The 23011-nt window shown below is 44.1% G+C and overlaps 1 long non-coding RNA gene across 1 annotated transcript in view; it reads left to right on the forward strand.

Annotated features, from left to right (window-relative positions):
- LOC115944051 (uncharacterized) overlaps positions 1–22020 on the forward strand; it is a 53997-nt gene extending 31977 nt beyond the window's left edge. Inside the window, exons 2-3 of the long non-coding RNA XR_004078633.2 lie at positions 20293–20398; positions 21236–22020. This is a non-coding gene — a long non-coding RNA (uncharacterized LOC115944051). The remainder of the gene's footprint in view (positions 1–20292; positions 20399–21235) is intronic.
- The last annotated feature ends 991 nt before the right edge of the window (positions 22021–23011 follow it).

Here is a 23011-nt window from a genome sequence, read left to right on the forward strand (position 1 = left end):
GAAATCCAGGTCTCCTACTCCTCCGCCATCTTGCTCTGCCCCCTACTAAATATGTATTTTTAATACTCAATAATATTAGCTGGTTAAAATTTTCATGAAATTTCTTAAAGTTCTGTGCACAACCATCTTACTTTGAGATATGGGAAGAGAGAAAAGAGCAAAATGTCAGCTTCTGCTGGGAAATTGTTTACAAAATGTTATCATGATTATCTTTCCATTTTGGGTGCTCTTCATTCCGTTGTGTAGATCTAGATTTCCATCTGGTATCATTTTTTTCCTGCCCAGAGGATTTCCTTCAACATTTCTTGCAGTGCAGTTCTGCTGGGAATGAATTCATTCAGCTTTTATATGTCTGAAAAAATCTATTTTGTCTTTATTTCTGAAAGGCTTTTTTTTTTTTCCTGGATATAGAGTTCCAGGTTGACAGTTTTTTCCCAGTACTTTCACGATGCTGAACCACTAACTTGCATTGTTTCTGAAGAAAACATTGCCATAATTTATATATTTTTCCTCTGTATGTAATGTGTCCATTTTCTCTGTTTTTAAGATTTTTCTTTTTACCGCTTGTTTAAGGCAATTTGATGATGATGTGCTTTGGTGTAGTTTTCTTGCATTTGGGGTTTGTTGAATTTCTTGGATCTGTGGATTTAGAGTTTTCATCAAATTTGGAAAAAAAATGTGGCTAGTATTTCTTCGATATTTTTTCTATCTCTACCATTGAGGATTCCAATTATATATATATTAAGCCTCTGAGTTTCACAACACAGTGATGTTCTAGTCTTTATTTTTTAGTCTTTTTTTTAGTTAGTGTTCCATGTTAGATTATATTGCTAGAGTTCAACTTTCCTGCAGTCCTGCTATTAATTTCATCCAATGTATTTTTCATATCAGATAATATATTTTTAATATCTAGGAGTTTGATTTAAGTCTTTATTATATCTTCCATGTCTTTCCTTAACATGTTTATGTTTTCTTCCACCTCTTGGAATGTACAGAATTATAATAGGAAATTACGATAATTGCTTTATTGTCCTTGCCTACTAATTCTATCCTTTGGGTCATTTCTTTTTTCTTTCCTTTTTTTTTAGAGAGAGAGCGAGTGAGTGAGTGTTAGTGGGGGTGGGGGCAGAGGAAGAGGGAGAGAGAGAATGGAGGGAGGGAGAGCCCAGCATGGAGCCTGATGCAGGGCTTGATCTCAGGACCCTGAGATTGTGACCTGAGCTGAAATCAAGAGTCAGATGCTTAATTTACTGAGCCACCCAGGTTCCCCAATCCTTTGGGTCATTTCTAAATCTGTGTATACTGATTGATTTTTCTTTTCATTATGGATTCTCTTTTCCTGCTTATTTGCATGGGTGGTAATTTTTGCTTAGATGCTAGACATTTTATCTGTACATTTTATCTTGTGAGGTGCTGGGGTTTTGGTATTTGTTTCAGTAGTTTAGGGCTTTGTTCTGGGATAAGTTATGTTACTTGCTTGGAAGTCATTTGACCCTAATAAGAACTGCTTTTAAACTTTGTTAGGTGGGATCAGAGTAGTCCCTGGTCTAGGACTTATTTTTCCCTACTCCTGACATGCTGTACCCGATGGTCTGTATGATGTGACATTGCCCACCCTGGCTGGTAGGTACATGAAGTAGTTCCAGGAATCTCTCTGCTACTCTGTCCTGTGAACTCCAGCTGTTCTGGCTTCCCTGATTCCTCAGCTCTCTCTTCTCAGCTCAGTGAAACCATAGGGCTCTGTTTGGGTTTCCCCTCCTGCCTTGCAGCCTGGAAGCTCTCTCTAGGCAATAAGCTGGGAGAATCATAGGGTTCATTTGTTTGTTTCCTTCTTCTCAGGGATCATTATCTTGCATTGTCTGTTGTCTAATGTCTAGAAACCATTGTTTTCTTGATGTTGTCCAGGGTTTCAGGTTTTTAAGATGAGAAGATAAATCTGGTTCTTATTCCATTGTGGCAGGCTAAGCATTGTTTTAGGCACTGGAATATAGGAAACACTAAGATTGAATTAGCCTCTGCTCATACGGAGCTTATAATGTAGAAGTACAAAGGAATTTTTATGTATTCATTCTTTCATTCATTCATTCATTCATTCATTCAACAAACTTGCTTGGTTCCTTATTATGTGCTGTTCTAGGTTCTTACATTCAAATGGAGAAGAAGGGAAACAGATGTTAAATATAATGTGCTTTAAGGAAAGATAAGGGGGGATGCTATGATGATGGGGTGGGTGGATATTGATATTTTAAGTAGGCAATAAAGGATAGCATCTTGGTGGAGGTGGAAATTGACTGGAGGCATGAATTAGGTGAGACTGCTGGCCAGAGGAAGAAGCTTTCAGGCCCAGAGAAGAGCAAGTGTAAAGATCCTTAGGAATGTGCTTAGCCTATTTTAGAAACAGAGAGGAGGTAAGTGTGGCTGGACCTAAGTGAGCAAATGGGTGGGGTTTGAAGTCAAAAAGATCAGGGGCTAGATCTTGCAGGCTGTGTAGTTACGACAAAACATGGGAGCATTGTGAAAGGGGACCAACCATGTAGTGGGGTCCTGGCTTTGTTGTTTGCCAGCTTTCTTTAGTGAGCCACTTTTTTTAAAAAAAGCTTTTATTTATTTATTTGAGAAAGAGTGAGTGAGAGAGAGAGCACAGCAGGGTGGAGGGGCAGAGGGAGAGAGAGAAGCAGGGAGCCTGACTCGGGGCTCGATCCCAGGACCCTGAGATCATGACCTGCACCAAAGGCAGTCGCTTAACTGACTGAGCCACCCAGGAGCCCCTTTAGTGAGCCACTTTTAAGGATAACTCAGTAAACTTAATTTATAACCTCCCAGTCTGTTAATTAATTAATATTTTGTGATTTTTACTATTATTTATTACTCCATCCTTTATTCTGACAGAGACTCTTGATAATCCTTACTTTGTTGAAGGTGTAGCTGGTTCATAGAAAGGGTATGTGATATAAGGCTAAAGACCAAAGCAATATGGCCATGTTAGAATTATAAATCAGATCCCCCAAATTTCAGAGGATCTACTATGCCTGCCATACCTAGGAGGCACCCAGACAGTAGGAGAGTGGTATTTGAGCTAATTTTCTTTGTGGTAGGATTGTTTTTTATTTATTAAAAAAATAAAACTAATATATTTTCATGGTAAAAAAATGCAAACTGAATGGAAGTTCCATTCTGCAAAGATAACCATTGTGAACAGTTTTTTGTTTACTTTTCCAGAAACTTCATTGCATTTGAAAGCACAGACTTGAATCTGTATAACTTTTTTGTTAAACAAATATGAGCTGACTTTTGCCCTCACTACGTATTTTTCTTTGCAATGCTTTTTAAGAGATCTTTGCATTTCAGTTCAGAAATAGAACAAATAATCCTAAAATTTGTATGGAATCTCAAAAGACCCTGAATATCCAAAGCAATCTGGAGAAAGAAGAACAAAGCTGGAGGCATCGTGCTTCCTGATTTCAAATGATACAACAAAGCTGTAATAATCAAAACAGTATGGTACTGGCATAAAAATAGACAGATCTATAGCACGGAATAGAGAGCCCAGAAAGAAACCCACACATATATGGTCAATTAATCTAAGACGAAGGAGGCAGGACTATACAATGGGGAAAAGACAGTCTCCAATGGTGCTGGACAAACTGGATAGTTACACACAAAAGAATGAAACTGGACCACTATCTTACACTGTAGACAAAAATAGACTCAAAATGGGTTAAGGACTTAAATAGAAGACACGAAATCATAAAAGGGGTTAATATCCAAAACATATAAAGAACTCATAAAACTCAGTATAAAAAAAAAAATGCAAGTAAAAAAATGGGCGGAGACCTTGAACAGGTTTTTTTTTTTTTTTTTCCCAAAGAAGGTATACAAATGGCCAACAAGCACACAAAAAGATATCCAACATCACTAACCAGCAGGGAAATGCTGATCAAAACCACAATGAGATATCATCTCATACCTGTCAGAATGGTTATTAGCAAAAACAAAGAAAATAACAAGTGTTGGTGAAGATGTGGAGAACAGGGAACCCTCATGCACTGTTGATAGGAATATAGATTGGGGCAGCCAGTGTCGAAAACAGTATGGAGATTCCTCAAAAAACTAACAATAAAGCTATCATACAACCCAGCAATTCTACTTCTAAGTATTTATCTCCTCCCCAAAATGAAAACTTTAATTTAAAAAGACATATGTACCCCTATGTTCACCACTGCATTATTTACAATAGCTAATATATAGAAACCATCTAAATATCCATCGCCAGATAAGGGGATAAAGAAGATGTGGTATATATGTACAATGAATATTACTCAGTCATGAAAAAGAATGAGGTTTGCCATGTACGATGATGTGGATAAATCTAGAGGGTGTTATGCTAAGTGAAATAAGTCAGACAGAGAAAGACAAATACTGTATGACTTTCCTTAGGTGGTATCTAAAAAAACAAAACAGGCAAACAAAACAGAAACAGACTCATAGATACAAAGAACAAACTGATGGTTACCAGAGGGGAAGGAGTGCAGGGGAAGGACAAAATAAGGGAAAGGTACTAAAAGGTACAATCCTCTAGTTATAACTAATAATTAAGACACGGGAGGTACTATATAGCATAGGGAAAATAGAAAATAATATGTAACAATTTTGTATGGTGACAGATGGTAATGCACTTATTGTGCTGACCATTCCATAAAGTATATAAATACAGAATAACTATCGCACATTTTAAACTAACACAATATTGTGTGTCAATTATTCTTCAATAAAGAAATTAAAACATGAGTTAATTTTATCCCCCGTCATGTCTTTTATTCTTTTCTTTTTTTTCCGAGTGTTGTTTTAGGGATCTCTGCATAATAGTGCTGAGGAGACTGTTCTTTCAAATGGCTCCAATGTGCGCATTTACTAGGTTTCATTCCACTAACCCACTAGTGGAGATTTAGATATTTTTCTCAGCTTTTTTTGGTGGCAATATTCTTGTTGGTCTATCTTTATGTAGTGTGTTTCCTGAAGAGCTTCATCATTTCTCTGTGAGAGCAGACCTGCACTGACTGTTTCCCATTCTAGAGTTCAGTATTTCTCCAGCCTCATCCTTGCGTCCTGCCTTTCTTCTCATGTGCCCACCTCCTTCACCGTATGCTCTGCTATGTGGAGATATCTACAGTATATTCTGGGTTGCCTAAGTGAATAAACGAGTGAGGGAATGAAGAGTGAGCTGAGGAAAACACAAGGCCTTTCTCGTGGAAGCTCTTGCTCAGGTCCCTGTCCTCAGAATATAAGGCAAGCAGCTGAAGCAAGTAGGCTTGCCCTAGAGCTGAGTGGGCTTCAGCAAAGCCAGATCCCAAGCTGCCTTCCATCATTTTTTGGTTTTTACATTCAAAGGCTGTCTTCTGAAGCATGAAGTCCTTCTTAGAGTCCTGGCATATGGGTGCTAACCAGTTCTCCAGGGAGCCCTGGTTGGTCTTAGCATAGTGTCTGCTGCTAAGGGGTTGGGGGAGAGCCACCGGAGAGACCAACTATAGAAAGAGATAAAACTGTTAGGAAAACCTGTCCTACTTTGCATTGTCAGCTTCTGAAATGATAGCATATCATTGTGCACACCACAAAGGGGACAAAATCAACAGTACAAATGGAAAAATTGTGTCCATTATGTACAAAGGAGTATCCCATACTTCAGACTTTCAATCCTTGCACCAAAGAGAAGCCTGGTGATGCACTATTGTCAGAACAAAGATCAAGGCATGGCCATCCTGCCCTTCTACCTCAGATTCCTCTCCTGCTTGGCTGTCTGTGGAGAGAGCATGTAACATGAGCTAGAGGGCAAATTTGGGGCAGGGACTGTGTCTTTTCCACTTGTGGGTACTGCTGGGCATGTGGTCCAGCCAAGATCCTTGTGCAGTTAATCCAGTGATGGCTGGATAATTTAGCCTCCAATGGATGGAGGGGCTTGACAGAAAGCCACAGAGTGGGAAGTTGGGAGAAAAGAAACACCAAGCTAGCTGGTTGACCTTGTCAGTTTTTATTAGGACGCTTGGGGGTCATCTTGGTGCAGTTTGTGTGTGTAAAACACACATGCACACACATATTTTGTGTGTGTGTGTGCGTACACACAAAATGGAGGCATGTTTCTTGACTAAAAGTAGATGTGAACAAAGTAGCTTTCTTTGGGTTTCTTAACCTCTACAGCCAATTCAACATCCACGATTCATTGTTCCATTTTGGAAAGGAAGAAAGATTACTTTCTTTCTTTTTTTTTTTTTTAAGATTTTATTTATTTATTTGAGAGAGAGAGAACACAAGCAGGGAGGAGCTGCAGAGGGAGAGGGAGCAGACCCTCTGCTGAGCAGGGAGCTCCATGCGGGGCTCAATTCCAGGACCCCGGGATCATGACCTGAGCCGAAAGCAGACACTTAACCGACTGAGCCACCCAGGCGCCCCAAAAGGACTTTCTTCTCTGTATGCAAAGCATCTGTTTTTTGGTTGATCTGCAGATGCCACTAAACACTGTCTAATTGGAAGTTCTGTTGATGAGAGAGGCCAAGATGGTGGGTTGGTGGCATGAGTGTTCGGGGTGAAAAGATAGAAAAGATAGAATGACTGTCACAGAGGTTTCAGTATGTTTGTGTATCTCAGGGGCATCCAGTGCCCGTCTCTCTCTTGGCATGGGCCTGGTTGGTTTGGGTAATGTGGGATTCTGCTCTCAGCTGGTCCTGTAGCTAACGGGAATCTAACTCAATTTAACCTAGGGTTCTTGTCATTGACAGGATGGAAGAGTGAAGCTGGCCAGGCACCACATGACAAACCAAGTTCTCTTTGTCTGACCCAGTATTCTCTAATCTTATTTGTCCATAAAACTTTTTATAGCTTTTCTTTTTGACCTAAAACATATTAACAGCCCAGGGAACCCAGTGTCCAGAGCCAGGCTCCTAAGGAAAGATTCCTATTGACCCAAGGGCACCAGGAAGTACCTTGCAGATGGAGGCTTTATTGCATAGCTATTGGGAAACCATATCCTACACAGCAGATGCTTGGAAAAGTTCACTCTGTGGTAGTGGCTCATTCTTACTTTCCATACCTCTGAATAGTTCGTATGTAATATATAGTGCTGTGATCGCAGATTTCAATCAGGTAGCATCCAAGAGGAGTATATGCAGTTAGATATGAATATACATATGATGTAACAATGTTTGATGTTTACTTGTTGCTACACTTCTAAATGTTCTATAACTGATAGTTATTCTAAAAATTAGATTGGTAGTTAATTTCATTTTCAAATGACTTGAGGTGATTTTTATACACCGTCCCTTACAAAGTTAGAATCAGAGTAAAGAACAAAAACAACTGGAAATACTTGACTCACTCGTTCACTCAGGTTGGTCGGTCCAAATGGACTTCCAGATGATCAAGAAGACTGACCAGAGTCTGCCTGTTGAGTCTAAAATCACACAGACATTCGTATTTTCTGTGGATCGAGACCTACAAATCCATGCAGTCTACAAATTCCATAGAAGTGAAACTCTGCCTCATAAATAGATGTAGGCTTTTAAAACGGACAGTCAGACATTCCAGCTGCATGCTGATAAAACTGCCATTCCTCCCCATTTTTCTTAGAATCTAGTGGGCATTAAAAAAAATAATCCCTGCCTTCTTGAGCTATCAGGTCAGAAAATCTGTCTCACCCGGGTGAGGGAAAGGTGCCTCAGCTCCAGGCATCCAGGCAGCAGCCTGTAAATCTTCCAGCCTTGCGCAGCCGGAGGTCCCGCAGGAAATACAATCCTCTCGGCTGGCGTCCAACGTAAGGGATATGGGACACCTGCAGCACAGCCACTGTGGCCCCTTTCAGCCTGATGTCTCCACAGCAGGGTGCTGGGGAGAGCTTGATGTGGGGAACAAGACCTTCAAGCCCCGTCCCTAACTTACCATTCATTCCTCATGTACTGTGAAATGAACCAACCCGGAAATGTCACAATCCGTTTCCTTTAAAGCTCTCTATATACGCTCTGTGTACTCCAGGCTGGGACTGGCCTTCCTCCACCCCTCCTCCTGCACCCTTTACACCTGTTAGCCTTCCTCCCACACCCTTCCTGCTGCACTTCTCTTCCTGCATTCCCCGTCCTACACCCCTCCTCCTATACCCATCACACACCCCTTACTCACGCAGGTATGTCTAGTGAGATGGAAATACTGCTTGGGATATGCAAGGGGCAGTCAGTGAAGCAGAGGTCCAGTCCCCTCCACCCCCCACCACCATGTGTATGTGTGAAGAGAGGGTGGGGAGGAGACAAGAGAGAGGAAGCCAGGGTGCATTGTCAGAAGAAATGATAAGGATATGGAGGAAAACCCACAAGGGCTGGAACAGGACTGAGCAAAGCATTGGTCTGCACTCAGCTTTTCTGTTGGTGGTTGAAGATACTACAAGCCTCTGAAGACCAAGAGTGCAAAGATCTGAGTCCCGGTCAGAGCTCAGCTCTGCCAACATGTTCCAGAGTGATCTTAGGCTAATCACTTCCCTCCCCCTGCCTTCAGGCTCCTTCTCTGTAAAATGATGGGGCAGGCCAGATAACCTGCAAGGTTTCTGCCGGTTCTGTGAACTCGGTGCATCCCATCCTTACCCAGGGCCCCCAAGGAGAAGCCTTCTTTGGTTTCTGCCAAAATGTGATCTGCAAGGGCCAGCCCAGACTTATGCTGACAGCTGCACAGTTATAACCATACAGGGGAACCTCGGTTCCAGATACAGTTAGTATGTGATCAAGGTGCAGGGAGGCCACCCCCCTTCCCCCCAGCACCCACACTGGTGTTATCTATGGGAGGGCACGGCAGTGGGCTATGTGATGGCTTCATTCATAAACACGGGCTCCCTTCGCATTCCCTACTAACCTTCAAATTTTGGCTCATCTGGGCAGCGCACCTTTGTTCTTTCGATGGGGGATTTCCATTTGTTGGATATGCTTAAATCTTTTTTTTTAAGAGGTTGCCTTTCTCAGTATTTTGGTTCTTAACTTTTGAGGGTGTTTCTGCTTTTAATAAGGTGGTTTTCTTTTTATTTGCTTAACTCTTTCGCTGGGGAAGATCAGGGTAACGACCCGTGCTGGTGGAATTTCAGGTCTTCCACTGTTAATAAAAGCCACAATAGTAGCTGGGGAAAAAATTACTGTGAAAAGTCCCATCTGCCCCTTTTCCCTGCCCTGTTTATATAAACAGAGGGTAAATGTTACAGTGGAAACCATAATATTGCCCGAGTAATAAAAACATCTGGGGTTTGACTCCTTTTTTTCTGTCTTCAGACAGCATTTATTACTGTCTTGGGATTCAACATACCTGTTTTTGCCAGGCAAATGGTGTTAGTGTAGTGAGCGAGGTCTTTACTACCCTTCTCCCCTCTTGAACTTCTGTTGAACCTCGGTCTGCATGAGTCAGGCCAGTGAGGACTTGGTTAGCCTCCTCTGTTGGTTTTGCATATCTTGGATGTGTTTTCCTCACTAGAGTATCAGCTTCTGTGCACTCTGGGCTTCTCTCATCATGCACAGTGTACGAATGGTGGGCACAAAACATCTTCACATCCTTCTTGTTTGAGTGTCTTGGCGTTTGTGGAAGACCTCTGCACATGGCAGGTGCCATTCTGGTGAGGACGTGTCCTTGGACCCACACCATTCATGGGGACGCCGTGGGTTACAAGCAGGACAGAGCCTCCATGTTCTCATTTATATAATGATGACATCTGTGTATCTGTCTCCTGGGGCTGAAGCCAAGGCTAAGTGGAGAGCTGCCCGGACACATTCAGAGCTGTCCTAGGCAGCGAAGGTGGTGCTTCCAGAAAGCAGGACTGGGCTTACGGGACTCCGTGTTCCTCTGTTCTCCTCGCCTTATGCCTCCAATCCAATTAAGGCTCAGGTAGAAAGTGCGAAAGCCCAGAACTCAGCGGCCATCCCCCGCCACACTTGACAAGAATGGGAGGGCACTGAGCAGACAGCAGATCAATCGTGGTGATTCAGGAAGCCTCAAGGGGTCCAGTTTGCAGCAACCTTGGGGATGTGGTCTTGGCAGGTGGGTGGTGGACTGCTGTCTGCTTCCTTCCTTCCTGCCCAGCGGCTCCCTCACCTCTCACATGGTGCCTCAGTGCATCAGGAAGGGGGGATCTTATCATGGACCCGGGGTTTCTTCAATCCAGCTCTGCAGACCTCTGCTCAGTGTCCTCCTTGTGCAGAACAAATTAAATGAGAGTCTTCAGCCCAAATCCTTCCATATTTCTATTTTACACGTGACACGTTAACGTGTAACCCCATTAGGCTTTTTGCCTTTAGTCATGGATATTGGGGATAGGAAAGGCTTTATAGATTTTATTTATTTATTAGAGAGAGAGAATGAGAGAGAGAGAGACAGAGAGCATGAGAGGGGGGAGGGTCAGCGGGAGAAGCAGACTCCCCGCCGAGCAGGAAGCCCAATGTTGGACTCGATCCCGAGACTCCAGGATCATGACCTGAGCCGAAGGCAGTCGCTTAACCAACTGAGCCACCCAGGCACCCCTAGGAAAGGCTTTAAACTTCAATCAGTTTACATATGAGGGAAATGAAGTCCAGAGATGTCAAACAACGTGCCTGTGGTCACACAGCTTGTTACTTGCAGATCGGGGACCAGAACCTAGCTCTCCTGCCTCTGAGCCAGCTTTCCCCCACTTCTCTGTGTTTCTGCATGAAGTGATATGCATGTGGAGTATCACTTGGCATATAATATATCCACATGTACATGTTTATCGGTCTATAAACATCAGTTTGCAAGCATTGCTCTCAGAGGCCCAGTGGCGCAATGGAGGGAGGGCAAACACTCAGAGGTTCTGAGTTCTTGTCCCGCCTCCACCCACTAGCTGGTTCCTGGGCAAGTCACTCTGCTGCTCAGGGTCCCATTTTTCTTGCTTTAGAATAAAAAGTTCTTATTTCAAGTCCCCTTCCAGCTACACCAATCTGAATTTGTTGCTAAATTGAACCACATTTCAAAAAAGCTTGTTGGTTAAAGATGTTTTATAATAAATACTGGATATTTTGGAAAAGTGAGTAGCTACTCCATAAGTTGTTGTGATGGTAATTTCAAATTTTCACATGTCAGTCCTTTTGGAGAGGAGCTGTTATTCTAATGCTGCATAGCTTTGAACTACACGGGCAAACTACAAAGCATTTGTCCTCCTCATCAAGGAGCCACATACCCATCCTGTTGGACACCTTTCTTCCTGCTTGTCCCTCCACACTGGGTGCCCCGGCAGAGACACGTGGCCCTGGGGCCTGAAGGATCAATGACAGCAGTCACAGGTCGTACTCTGCTGGAAGGGGACTCAGCTTCAGTCTGGACCTCCACCCACCTGTGCGGTAGGCTGGCTACTTCACCAGCAGACCCAGTCATGGCCCTTCGAGGCTCTTCAGGATACACAGTCTGCACGAACACTGACCCGTGCAAAGGCCCGAATGTGGTCGATTCTGTTTAATAGCTGCCTTATAAATAATTCAAAGTTGCTACAAATCCACAAATCTTTTTCACATTGCCTGCTTGCAGTAAGGTCTCCACAAATGTTTATTGAATGACTGCATACATTAACATACAAATGAACATTTTGCAAAAGGTTTTGGTATTCGTATTTGCACATCTGTCTGTTGAATGTTCTGAGGATCTGCAGCAGCCCTCACAAAATGATGAGGCACACTACCAAAATAGGCCCCAGAGACCAGGGAAACCAGAGGACGCCCTGGTCCCCCTGCTCTTCACCTGGTGGCAGGGAATGGGGCCATCCCCTCGGCTGCTACAAGCCTCCAGCATGAAACCTGTCCAGCCTAGAGCCTTGAGGCTCCCGCCACACACCATGCCTGACTTGGGGGGTTAAACACCTATTCTGGGTTTCTAACTGACAGCATGGCCAGCAGATGTTCACACCCTAATTCTTAGACCATGTGACCAGGTCCTAGCAAAAGGACTTCGCAGATTTCATTAAGGTTACAGACCTTACCATAGGGAGGTTCTCCTGAATTGTCTGGGTGGGCCCAACTGAATCGTGCAAGCCCTCGGAAGCAGAGAACTCTGGCTGGAGTCAGAAAGATGTGGCAGAAGGAGGAGTTGGAGAGTTCACACCAAGAGAAGGATTCCATATGTCCTTGCTGGTTTCAGGAGGGAAGGGCAGTGAGACAGGAATGCAGGCGGGCCCTGGATGACAACCTTTGAGGAAACGGGGACTCTGGCCCTAAACCACTAGGACCTGAATTCTGCCAACAAACTCAGTGAGCTTGAAAGAGGAGTCTACCCAGAGCCTCCAGAAAGGTCTGCAGCCCTGCTGACACCTTGATTTGGGCCCATGAGACCCTCAGCAAAGAACGAGCTGAGCCACCCCTTGCCTCAGCTTCTGACCTAGGGAAATGGAATAATAAGTGGGTGTCGATTTAGGGCATCGGGTTTGTGTTAATTCGTTACTACAGCAGCACGCGAGTAAGGGAACACTGCCTTCAGCTCTTGGGACCCCATTTTCCTCCACTGAGTGGAAGGGGTTGGGCTAGGTCTCTGACACCTCTCCCAGCTCCTGAGTTTTGGACCCACGATCAAAAACTGATTGGGTTGATAAAAATACCACTATTTCGTGAAGTAAGGTTGTGGACTCCACCCGACGGGGTTCAGAGAGGAGCTTTCCAGCTGCAAACCACACTTACACCCTTTCTGTGTTTGGTTCCTTTTCTGTAAATAGGAATAGCACATGGATTTGAGGATTAAGCAGGAAAACGTGTGGACAACACCTGGTTCTGAGGAGCCTGACCAGCCCGCAGAGCTGCCGGAAGCAGCCACATTTACTCTTCCCTTTTCGGTCCAGCAGCTGGCCAGGAGCCTGGGCCAGCTTGCCCGCCAGTGAGGGCAGCCCACACAAGGGGGCAGTGCCCTTCAGCCTGGGCCAGGAGCCCATCTCTTTCCTTTCCAGGTATGAGAGGTTCAGCTGACCCAGTTCCATGGCCACTATTGGCTTCGGTCAGGAGGTTGGAGACATTATTTCTGACATTTGGGATAGTTCTAGAACTTCCCAGGCTCTCTGGTACGTGTATTTCCTGGGATTTGCCATCTTGAATTCAGAGAGCTTACTGCTCCAGGGAGAGGCATTTTTCAGGGCACTCTGATTTTCTGCAAGTGGAGTTTACCGTATTTGACCTGTCTTGTTGACATTCCCTCTGGTAATAGGTCAGTCGTTTCTTCAGGGTAACAGGAGCCTGAGCACAGGGATGAAAAACACAATAGGTCCTCACAGACCTCCTGTTTCCACTGCTCCTGGCCCTCTCTGCAGAGCTCACTAATGTTTGTGATTTCCCGCTTCCCTGGCTCCTTCTGGAAGCAGCCAGAACCAGAACCCAACTAATGAAGAAACCCACATTATTTCCTACACTCTGGGATAGATAAGCCTAATGATGAACAAACGCCACCAATTGTCCATCTAGACAGGCCCACCTTTGGAAATGGTAGCAAAAAGCCCCTTATTTACATGTGAGTTGGGGAATATCTAGTCCTTCTTCAGTAAAGTCTTGACCTTTAAAATGGCATCTATATACCCATTAGGTACATAGGTTGGAATTTTGGCTTTGGAATAGCTGAGGGACTTTTCCTTAATTGGATCAGTCCCTCCTCACTGGGCCCCGTGGGGTTTAAAGTGCAAGAACAGTCCAGAGAAGAGTTGAGTTGAAGTGAGATACATGGGATTAGCAGGCACTTTGTAGACTCGGAGCCAAGCAGTCGGGTCAAATGCTGGCACCGACAGCTGTGTGACTTTGGGAAAGTTACTTAACCTTTCTGTGCCTATAGGGGCTGTTATGAAGAGAAAAGGAATTTAAATATGTATATAATAAAGCATTTAGAACTTTGCTTGGCCATGGAAGTATTAGCTGTTCCTGTAGAGTCCTGACATGGGCTTTGTACTGACCAGACATTGCCGATCCCCTGAGCCAATCCTCTTCATGCAAACAAACCGGCACGACCCTATGGAGGGGACGAACCCTGAGATTAACCTTCTCACTTGAGGTTTTCCTTCTGGTGCCGCCCACTGTGGCCCAAAGAGTCTCTCTCATGCAGAACTTTTGGAACTGGCTAGCAGCGGAATTCTGAAAAGCAGGTGAGGTTACTTACTTCTTTCTCATGTCCCGGGATTGCTATTCCAGATGGGCAAACTTAAAAAAAAAATACATTTCTTTTTTTTTTTTTTTTAAAGATTTTATTTATTTATTTGAGAGAGAGAGAATGAGAGACAGAGAGCATGAGAGGGAGGAGGGTCAGAGGGAGAAGCAGACTCCCTGCCGAGCAGGGAGCCCGATGCGGGACTCGATCCCGGGACTCCAGGATCATGACCTGAGCCGAAGGCAGCCGCCCAACCAACTGAGCCACCCAGGTGCCCCAAAAAATACATTTCTGGTACTCAGTTAAAAAAATTGTGTCAATAGGTTTATTGGCTCAAGATCAGCAAGAGGAAAAAGGGGGAAAAATGTTCTGCCTTTCAACAGAGCAATCAAAAATGCTGAACGTGTCTTCCCCCCACAAGACTTATTTATGGCTTTCTTTTCAGAATCCCTTCCTTTGGTGGTTGAGACATGCACGATGTCTTTGAAGTGGGCTAGACATGTTTTCTGCATGTGTGAGCAGCTGTTTGCCTCTCTGCAGGGCTGGTTCAGATGCACCATTTTTCCTCATGATTTCCAGTCATTGACAGAGGGATCTTGCCCGGGACTTTGCACACGACTCGGTCACGGTGAACAGATAAGGGAATTTCACAGGTGGATCCTTGGCTCCACTGAGAGCAGCGATCTTCACGTGCTCCTTTCAGGCAACATTTTCGCCAGGGTTTGTGACCCCAGGGTGGGGCGGGGCGGGGGGAGCGGGCACCACAGCGGGACAGCAGACTCCGGACCCGTCTGTCCTTCTTCCTGCCTCTCCCACCCTGCTTCCTCGGGACCCGTCTGTCCTTCTTCCTGCCTCTCCCACCCAGCTTCCTCGGGACCCGTCTGTCCTTCTTCCTGCCTCTCCCACCCAGCTTCCTCGGGACCCGTCTGTCCTTCTTCCTGCCTCTCCCACCCTGCTTCCTCGGGACCCGTCTGTCCTTCTTCCTGCCTCTCCCACCCAGCTTCCAAGTCAGAAGCAACTTTGTGGCAGTTATACATAGGAGCAAGCAGAGCCCACCGTGGGAATGAGTGGTCAATGTAACTGGGCCCCGTTTCCTGGTAGTTCCGAGATCCAAATGCCGGCATATTCCTCGGGGATTATGTTCTGATTACGATTATGTGTCAGTTCCAACTGATCTAACAATGATCATTCCAGTCTCTGCTTCTCTTCTCAAAGCAAAATCTACAGTTCTATAATTACATGTTGATTAAATGTGATAATACACGAAGTGAGCATGACCAACACATGGGAAGCGCTCAATAAACTTGACTGTATGACTATTGTTATTGCATGTTGCTTTACCCAGGGATTTCAAAGAAATAAAGTCTCAAACATCACCTCTACTATCCGCCAATACCACAACTTCTCTCTCAGTACTGCTTCTTTCCCCGGGCTTGCCAATATTCCTAACACTCTTCTGTCTCATGAAACAAAAATCCAAGGTCCCGTGGTTCTGCATTCACTGTGGCTACTATACTTTCTCTCTCCTTCCTTACAAAGTGAAGACCCTATCCAAGAAATTTACTTTGACTCTTGACTTTTCCTCAGTTTTCCTTCATCCTTTGACCCTTTACTCCCAGGCTATTGGCACCAATAGCCACCAAAACCATTGCTTCTTCCCACTGCCTTATGCAGTGGTCTCTGGCCCATTGTGCCCATTGGCTGCTCTGTGTCATTGGATTCCGTGGCTCTGCCCTGTCCATGGTGGTATCCAGAAGAGTGGCCAACTGGCCAGAGGGTTATTTCAAGAATACAGGAAATGTGGCAGTACATTAAGCAACTGAACTGTTCATTTAAATTTAATTACTTAAAATTTAAATTTAAAAACAGATACTTGATTCAGTTATTGAGAAACTTTTTAAAAGATTTATTTATTTGAGAGAGAGAGAGAGTGAGAGAGAGCATGTGCGAGCTGGGGGAAAGGGAGAGGGAGAGGGAGAGTCCCAAGCAGACTCCCTGTTGAGTGGGGAGCCTGACCCAGGCCTTAATCCCTGACCTGAGCCAAAACCAGGAGTCAGACGCCCAACTGATTGAGCCACCCAGGCGCCCCTTGAAAACCATTTAAGTATGATTGGAACAACTTGGGCCTGTGAACGTAGTTTTCTCCACTGTAAATTTTATGAGATCTAAATACAGTTCAAGCATTGCTGATGAAAATTTAGCATCTGAATTGAGATGTGCTGTAAGCTTCTGAATTCTGGCTTGAAACAAAGAACGTAAAATCTCTCCTTACTTTTTATATTAATTACATTTTGAAATCATACTATTTTGGCTAGAGGGGGTTAAACAAAATCTGTTACTAAAGTTGGTTTCACTTGCTTTGATTTTCTTTACAGTGGGGCTGCAGGAACATTGTGTCTTGCACTTTATATCGATGGGATGGCCCTGCTGTGGGTCTTTTGCTCCTGAAAACCCTCTCCTCCTTTGGCTTCTGAGCCCCAGCCTCTCCTCTTCCCTCTGACCTCTTTACTGAGTGATAGTCTCCACAATCACTCCTCAATGTCGGCGCTTCCCAGCATTCTGTCCCTTAGCCTTTTCTCTTGTTACACAATCCGTTCTTGCTCAGTGACCGCCCCCCCCGCCCCGCCCCCTGCTTGAATGTGTACAACCTATAACATTTGCAGGAGCTTCTCTGCAGGATGACTCCAGCGGAATGTCTTTCAGTATCTCACCCTCCACCTGCCCCAGTTCATCCCACCTTCTTGCCTCTGAATCGTGACCTTCTTCCCGGATGTCCCCGCTGTGAATTGTGTCCTTACCATTTGTGCCAGAGACCAGGGCCAGGCCAGAGCCCTCCCTTTTTCTCAGGGTCATGTCTATCAGATACTGAATCCTACAGCTTTACATCTCCAAGGCTTACTTATTTTAAAAATGGACATTTGTACCTTTTGGCTACCTTCACCCAAAATGCTTTCCGATGTGTTAGCACCTAGCACAGAATCTGAAGAGGGACATAGGAGAATAGAGAGGCACAAGGTACACTCCAAATTTTTGTCCTAATTCCTCAGGGCAATATAAAAGCCCTTAGTCTACCTCTCCCTCCATATCTGCCAGACCCTCCTACACCTGCTCCTAGGTCGCTCTACGCCAACAGGTGGCCCTTAGTGCCAGGCTGCTTCATGCTTTGCCGAATGGGTTTCCTCTGCCCAGAGACCCCCAAACCCACCTCTCTACCTGGTAGGACAGATGCGGCTCTTCTCAGGTGCCTTTGCTTATGGGTGCCCGACCAGGGAATAGAGCATTCTTCCTTTGGGCCCCTTCGAACCACTGGAGATTTCTGTCCTGCTACCTGATTATTACCATGACTTACCAACTTGGCCACAAATGACCTCATATGAAGATTAATGTCCCAATTATGGCCAGATGACAATGGATCTGATCCACAAACTCAATTGCCCCTGAAGTCCTTGTTAGCTTTCTGAGGCATGGTCTCTGATGAGCTGGGACTCATGTTAGCCTATGTTCTTCTCCTCTACAGCTCTATGAGGTAACTCTCCTGGCCCCCTGACAATCAGGGGCCATCAAGGAAGGGGGCTAGCCTGGAAGCAGTGCAGGCAATAAGAGGTGCATGGTCTGCAGAGAAATTTAAAAGAATGATAAAATTGACCAGAAGTCAATTTATCATCTCATACTAGCAACTCTAAACAGTGGCAGAAATAGACTATTCCTTCTCACCGGGGTGGCCTTCTCCCACTGTAGCCCCTCCCCTACTTAAAGCATTTGTCATTTCAACTTATCCCACTGTCTTGTAATTCCTGGTTTACTTCACTTCTCTACATCATCAATTAGATTTTATATATATATATATATTTTTTTTTTTTGTCAGCATTCCTTTTTTGTTGTTGCTTAAAATTTTTTAAAATTCAAATATAATTAACATAAAGTGTTATATTAGTTTCAGGTGTGCAGTATAATGATTTAACAATTCTATATGTTAGAATATGTTGCTCATCAAGATAAATGTACTCTTAATCCCCTTCACCTGTTTCACCCATCCCCCCACCCACTTCCCCTCTGGCAACCACAAGTTGTTCTCTATATTTAAGAGTCTGTTTTTTATTTGTCTTTTTTTTTCTTTGTTTTGTTTCTTAAATTCCACATATGAGTGACACTGTATGGTATTTGTTTATCTCTGATTAACTTATTTCACTTAGCGTTAGATCCATCCATGTTGTTGCAAATGGCAAGAGTTCCTTCTTTTTTATGGTTGAGTAATATTCCATAGTGAATATATGCCATATCTTCTTTATCTATGTATCTAAGGAGGACAGTTGGGTTGCTTCCATATCTTGGCTACTATAAATAATATTGCAATAAACACAGGAGTGCATATATCTTCTCAAATTAGTGTTTTCATTTTCTTTGGTTAAATACCCAGTAGTGAAATTACTGGATCATATGGTATTTCTATTTTTAAGTTTTTTAGGAACCTCCATACTGTTTTCCACAGTGGCTACACCTGTTTGCATTCCCACCAAAAGTGCATGAGGGTTTTTTTCTTTACATCCTTGCCAACACTTGTTGACTCTTGTATTTTTTATTTTGCCATTCTGACAGCCATGAGGTGATATCTCCTTGTGGTCTTGATTTGCATTTCCCTGATGATTAGTGATGTTGAACATTTCTTCATGTGTCTGTTGACCATCTGTATGTCTTCTTTGGAAAAATGTCTGTTCATGTTTTCTGCCCATTTTAAAAGGGATTGTTCGTTTGTTTGTTTGTTTTTGATGTTGAGTTGTATAAGTTCCTTATATATTTTAGATATTAACCCATTATCAAATACATGATTTACAAATATCTTCTCCCATTTGGTGGGTTGTCTTTTTGTTTTGTTGATGGTTTCCTTTACTGTGTAAAAGCTTTTTATTTTGGTGTAGTCCCAATAGTTTAATTTTGCTTTTGTTTCCCTTGCCAAGGGACACATATCTAGAAAATGTTTACTATGGCTGACGTCAAAGAGATTACTGCCTATGTTTTCTTCAAGGAATCTTATGGTTTCAGGTCTTGTATTTAGGTCTTTAATCCATTTTGAGTTTATTTTTGTGTATGATGTAAGAAAGTGATCTAGTTTCATTCTTTTGCTTGCCACTGTCCAGTTTTCCCAACACCATTTATTGAAGAAACTGACTTTTTCCCATTGTATATTCTTGCTTTCTTTCTTGGAGATTAACTGACCATATAAATGTGGGTTTATTTCTGGGCTCTCTGTTCTGCTCCATTGATCTATGTGCCCATTTTTGTGCCAGTATCACACTGTTTTGATTACTATAGCTTTGTAGTATATCTTGAAATCTAGACCATATTTTTTCAGGATAGAGGCTGAATTCTATATTTACTGTTTTTCAAGTTTAGCATAGAATCTACAACAAAGGAAGTATGAAAAATTTACTGAATTGATAAATCAATGGATTTCCTCAATTTATCAGAATATCCCTAGGCAGGAAATCCTTTGTCCAAAAAGTAAGTGGTAAGAAGACAAATCATAGTAGGGGTTTATTTAAAATAATCTTGTAAAGCATATTCTAAGTTTATTAGAGATCCAGCCAGTAACTGATACCTAGCTTTTGTTTTTATGGTATTGGAAAAGAATTATGCATACAGAATATAAATTTGAAGCCCTTCAAAATCTTAAATCAATAATGGAAAATGTGATTAATTATTTCATTCATTACTATTTATTGTTGAGCATGTGCTAGGCCTGTGTTATAGAGTAAAGCAGGAAAATGGACAAATATATTGTATTGAAATTTTCAATGGTGACAGTAAAATTAATCTGGTGAATATTGAACTTAAAAGAAAGCTCAGTTAACCAAACAGGGGATTTTGCAAGGGTTTCCTGGGGTAATGGGACATATTCCCTCAGTACAGTGAAGCTCCAGCTCCATTCATCATGGCAGCTTGGACATTTCAATCAACTAATGGAAATAAAAACCACCACACTCTCAGGCATTCTACGGATTTCTGGGTCCTTTTGTTATTCATAACAGAGATCAGAAAATTTTTACCCATCTGGACAGATTTTATTCATCATTGTGTGTGTGTCGTGTGTATGCACAGAAGAAAGACTTGCCAGGTTTCATCAAAGAGCCTTTAAGTACCACATGAGATGTCCTGTCTTCTTTTTAGGGGAGGCCCTGGTGTGTGCTGCCTTTGATCTGAGCCTGAGATAGCCCTGCATTAGTACAGAGTGGGATGGATCACCATTCAAATTGCATGGATTAACTATGGAAGGGTCAGTGGTTACTATGGTTTAATATGTATATATATATATATATATATTTTTTTTTTTTTTAAAGAGAGAGAGGGAAAGGGGAAGGGGCAGAGGAAGAACAAAAATTCTAAGTAGGCTCCATGCCCAGTGTGGAGTCCAACACAGGTCTCGATCTCACAACCCTGAGGTCATGACCTGAGCCAAAATCAAGAGACAGACACTTAACTGATTGAGCCACCCAAGTGCCCTGGTTGGAATAGTAGAAGGCGATTTGCTTTGAAAGCCTGTCCACAGTTTGTAGATGAGTGACAAGATGTGAATCTCAGCGTGTCAATAGTATCAGTGTATTTTGGGGTAAGATTTGCTGCCTGAGCAAGAAATACGGGTATTTTACTCATGGTTACATGTCTCTAAAAAGTTTCAGGCAAGTTTGTGTGAAATAGGACATGGGAGAAAATATTAAAGAAGTCTTTTCAAAATAGGCTTTGACATACAGATTGGACTTTAACCTAAGTCTGGGGTCAGCCTTCTTGGAATCAGGTTTTCCTTTTGGGCTCTATCTATGCGATGTGAACTGCAGAGAGACTAGCAAGTGTCTGAAGTCAGGTCAAAGCACTTATAGGGGTAGATGGGAAAAACTACAAAGTTCACCACAGGAGAAATTTGTATGGGACTTGGGAGGAGTGAAGTAGTGGCCGTTTTTATGCTCAGCAGGTCACAGCAGGGCAGGCACCATAGTGTGGATGGAGCCCCAAGTCCCTGACCTGCTGGCTGACCTTGCTGGATGGGGCAGCAGTTGGATTTGAACAGCTCTGGCTTCCCCTGCATCTCCTTGTCTGTCTCCAATTTACTCTGCAGGTCGCCCGTGTCATCACGGCTGGAGGAGGCAGTGAGAGACAGATGCCATTCTCATCTGTTGCTGGTCTCCCCCACTTCCGACCTTCTTCCCCTCCTGGGGGTTGGCCTGCTGACTTCCAGCCCATTGCACGCACGGGCGCCTCATGATGGTGGCGGGGCTCCCATGGTGGTGGAAGGGCTAGCCCTGTAATAAAGCCCGTATTCCACACCAGTCAAGGTGGTCTGCTGCTCCGGTTGCCCTCGGGCTGAAACACATGTTAGATCCCTGTTTCTGAGAAGAGAAGGACTTGGAGGAAGAAGGCGGCCGCTCTCCTCCATCCCAAAGATGACTGAAGGGGAGTGTCGCTCCGGACACCGTAAAGTAATGACGTTAAACCTCGGTTGCAGTCCCCGGGAGACTTTGGGGGCGTCTGCTTTGGACACCTTTGGAACTAGGCGGGCTCGGCTCTTTCTGCAAGTGTGGCATTGCTGGAAGGCAGAAGAATGAAAGCTTCCCAGCGGCTCCTGAGAGGAGATAGCTGTGGTCGAAGAGCGGGGACCAACGGGGCAGAAGCCCCAGTTCCAGCCCCAGCCCCATCTACCACTGCGGGTGGTTTGATCTCTGGCAGCTTGTTTAATCTCTCTACCAACCAGGGAGGGATCAAAATATTGGGGAAATGGCAATTCCGATGTTGTTGGCTGTTTGAATGATTAAGCAACCCAATTTTTTGTTTAAACGCCCTGCCTTCCACAGTGTTACGCAAGTGTTATTTTTATCAGTGTGTCCATTAAAATAGTAAATTGGATTTGTATTTCTCTATCTCTAACAATGCTGTGGAAGGAAAGAAATCAATGAATTGAAAGTCAAACTGTCCTCAAAACAACTCATGAAAGCGACGCCTTTGTCAGCCGGTGACACTGTGACAGGTCTGGTAGGCATGCCCCTGTCCCCCTCCCAGCCAGGCCAGGCCAGGCGGCCGCTAGACCATGTACCAACAGGAATCTGCAGAAACCAGCAGGCCGGATGAAGGTAAATGGATCCTTGTGTAGGCAGGAGAGCTCTCCACCACCTTAAAGTCCCAGACACTATTCCCTCAGTGTCTGTCCCCATTTCCATGGCAGAAAGAATGGGATTGGGTATTTTTAAATCTCTTAAAAAATTTAAAGACCAAACGCAACCGGGCTCCTGCATGGAAATTTCTACCAGCATCTATTTCTCAAAGACTCATTCTCATTGCATTACCATTTCAAAATAGCTGCATTCATCAGCATCTACTGTGCTGTCTTGAGCTCATCTCATTTTGGAGGTGTTCTGGGAAAAGTTTGACATTTAATGGGGGCTCGCTGTGATTGGAAGTCTTTGGGTCAGCACCCTGGAGCATGGAATTGTTTTGGTGACTTTTGCAGACAAGGTCTAAAAATCACTCATCTTCTTAAAGGCCCATCTGTCTGGGGCAGGAACATTTTTCACCTGCGAGGGTAGGCACAATGATGTCCCAGGAGGTATGACAGTCATGGGACGAGTTGGTTTACAAAATGCTGAGACTGGGGAGAGAGCACATGCGCGTGCACACAGGAGAGGGCAATGGCTCCAAAGGCTTCAGGGGGGTAGAGGAGAGGCTGGAGCCCTGGGGAGATACCCCTGGAGGTGGGTCAGGAGGTGAGGGAGGTTGCTGGCTTGGACCCATCCCATGGGGATAAGCTGGCACCCACCCTCTCAGAACCAGAGTCCATGGGCCCACACAGGGGGGCACTCCTGCCATGGTGGGCGAGGAGTGCTGACAGATGGGGGCTGGA

This window comes from Leptonychotes weddellii, chromosome 13, assembly GCF_054177405.1.
Source record: "Leptonychotes weddellii isolate Sample4059 chromosome 13, ASM5417740v2, whole genome shotgun sequence".
In the NCBI taxonomy this organism is placed as follows: Eukaryota; Metazoa; Chordata; class Mammalia; order Carnivora; family Phocidae; genus Leptonychotes; species Leptonychotes weddellii.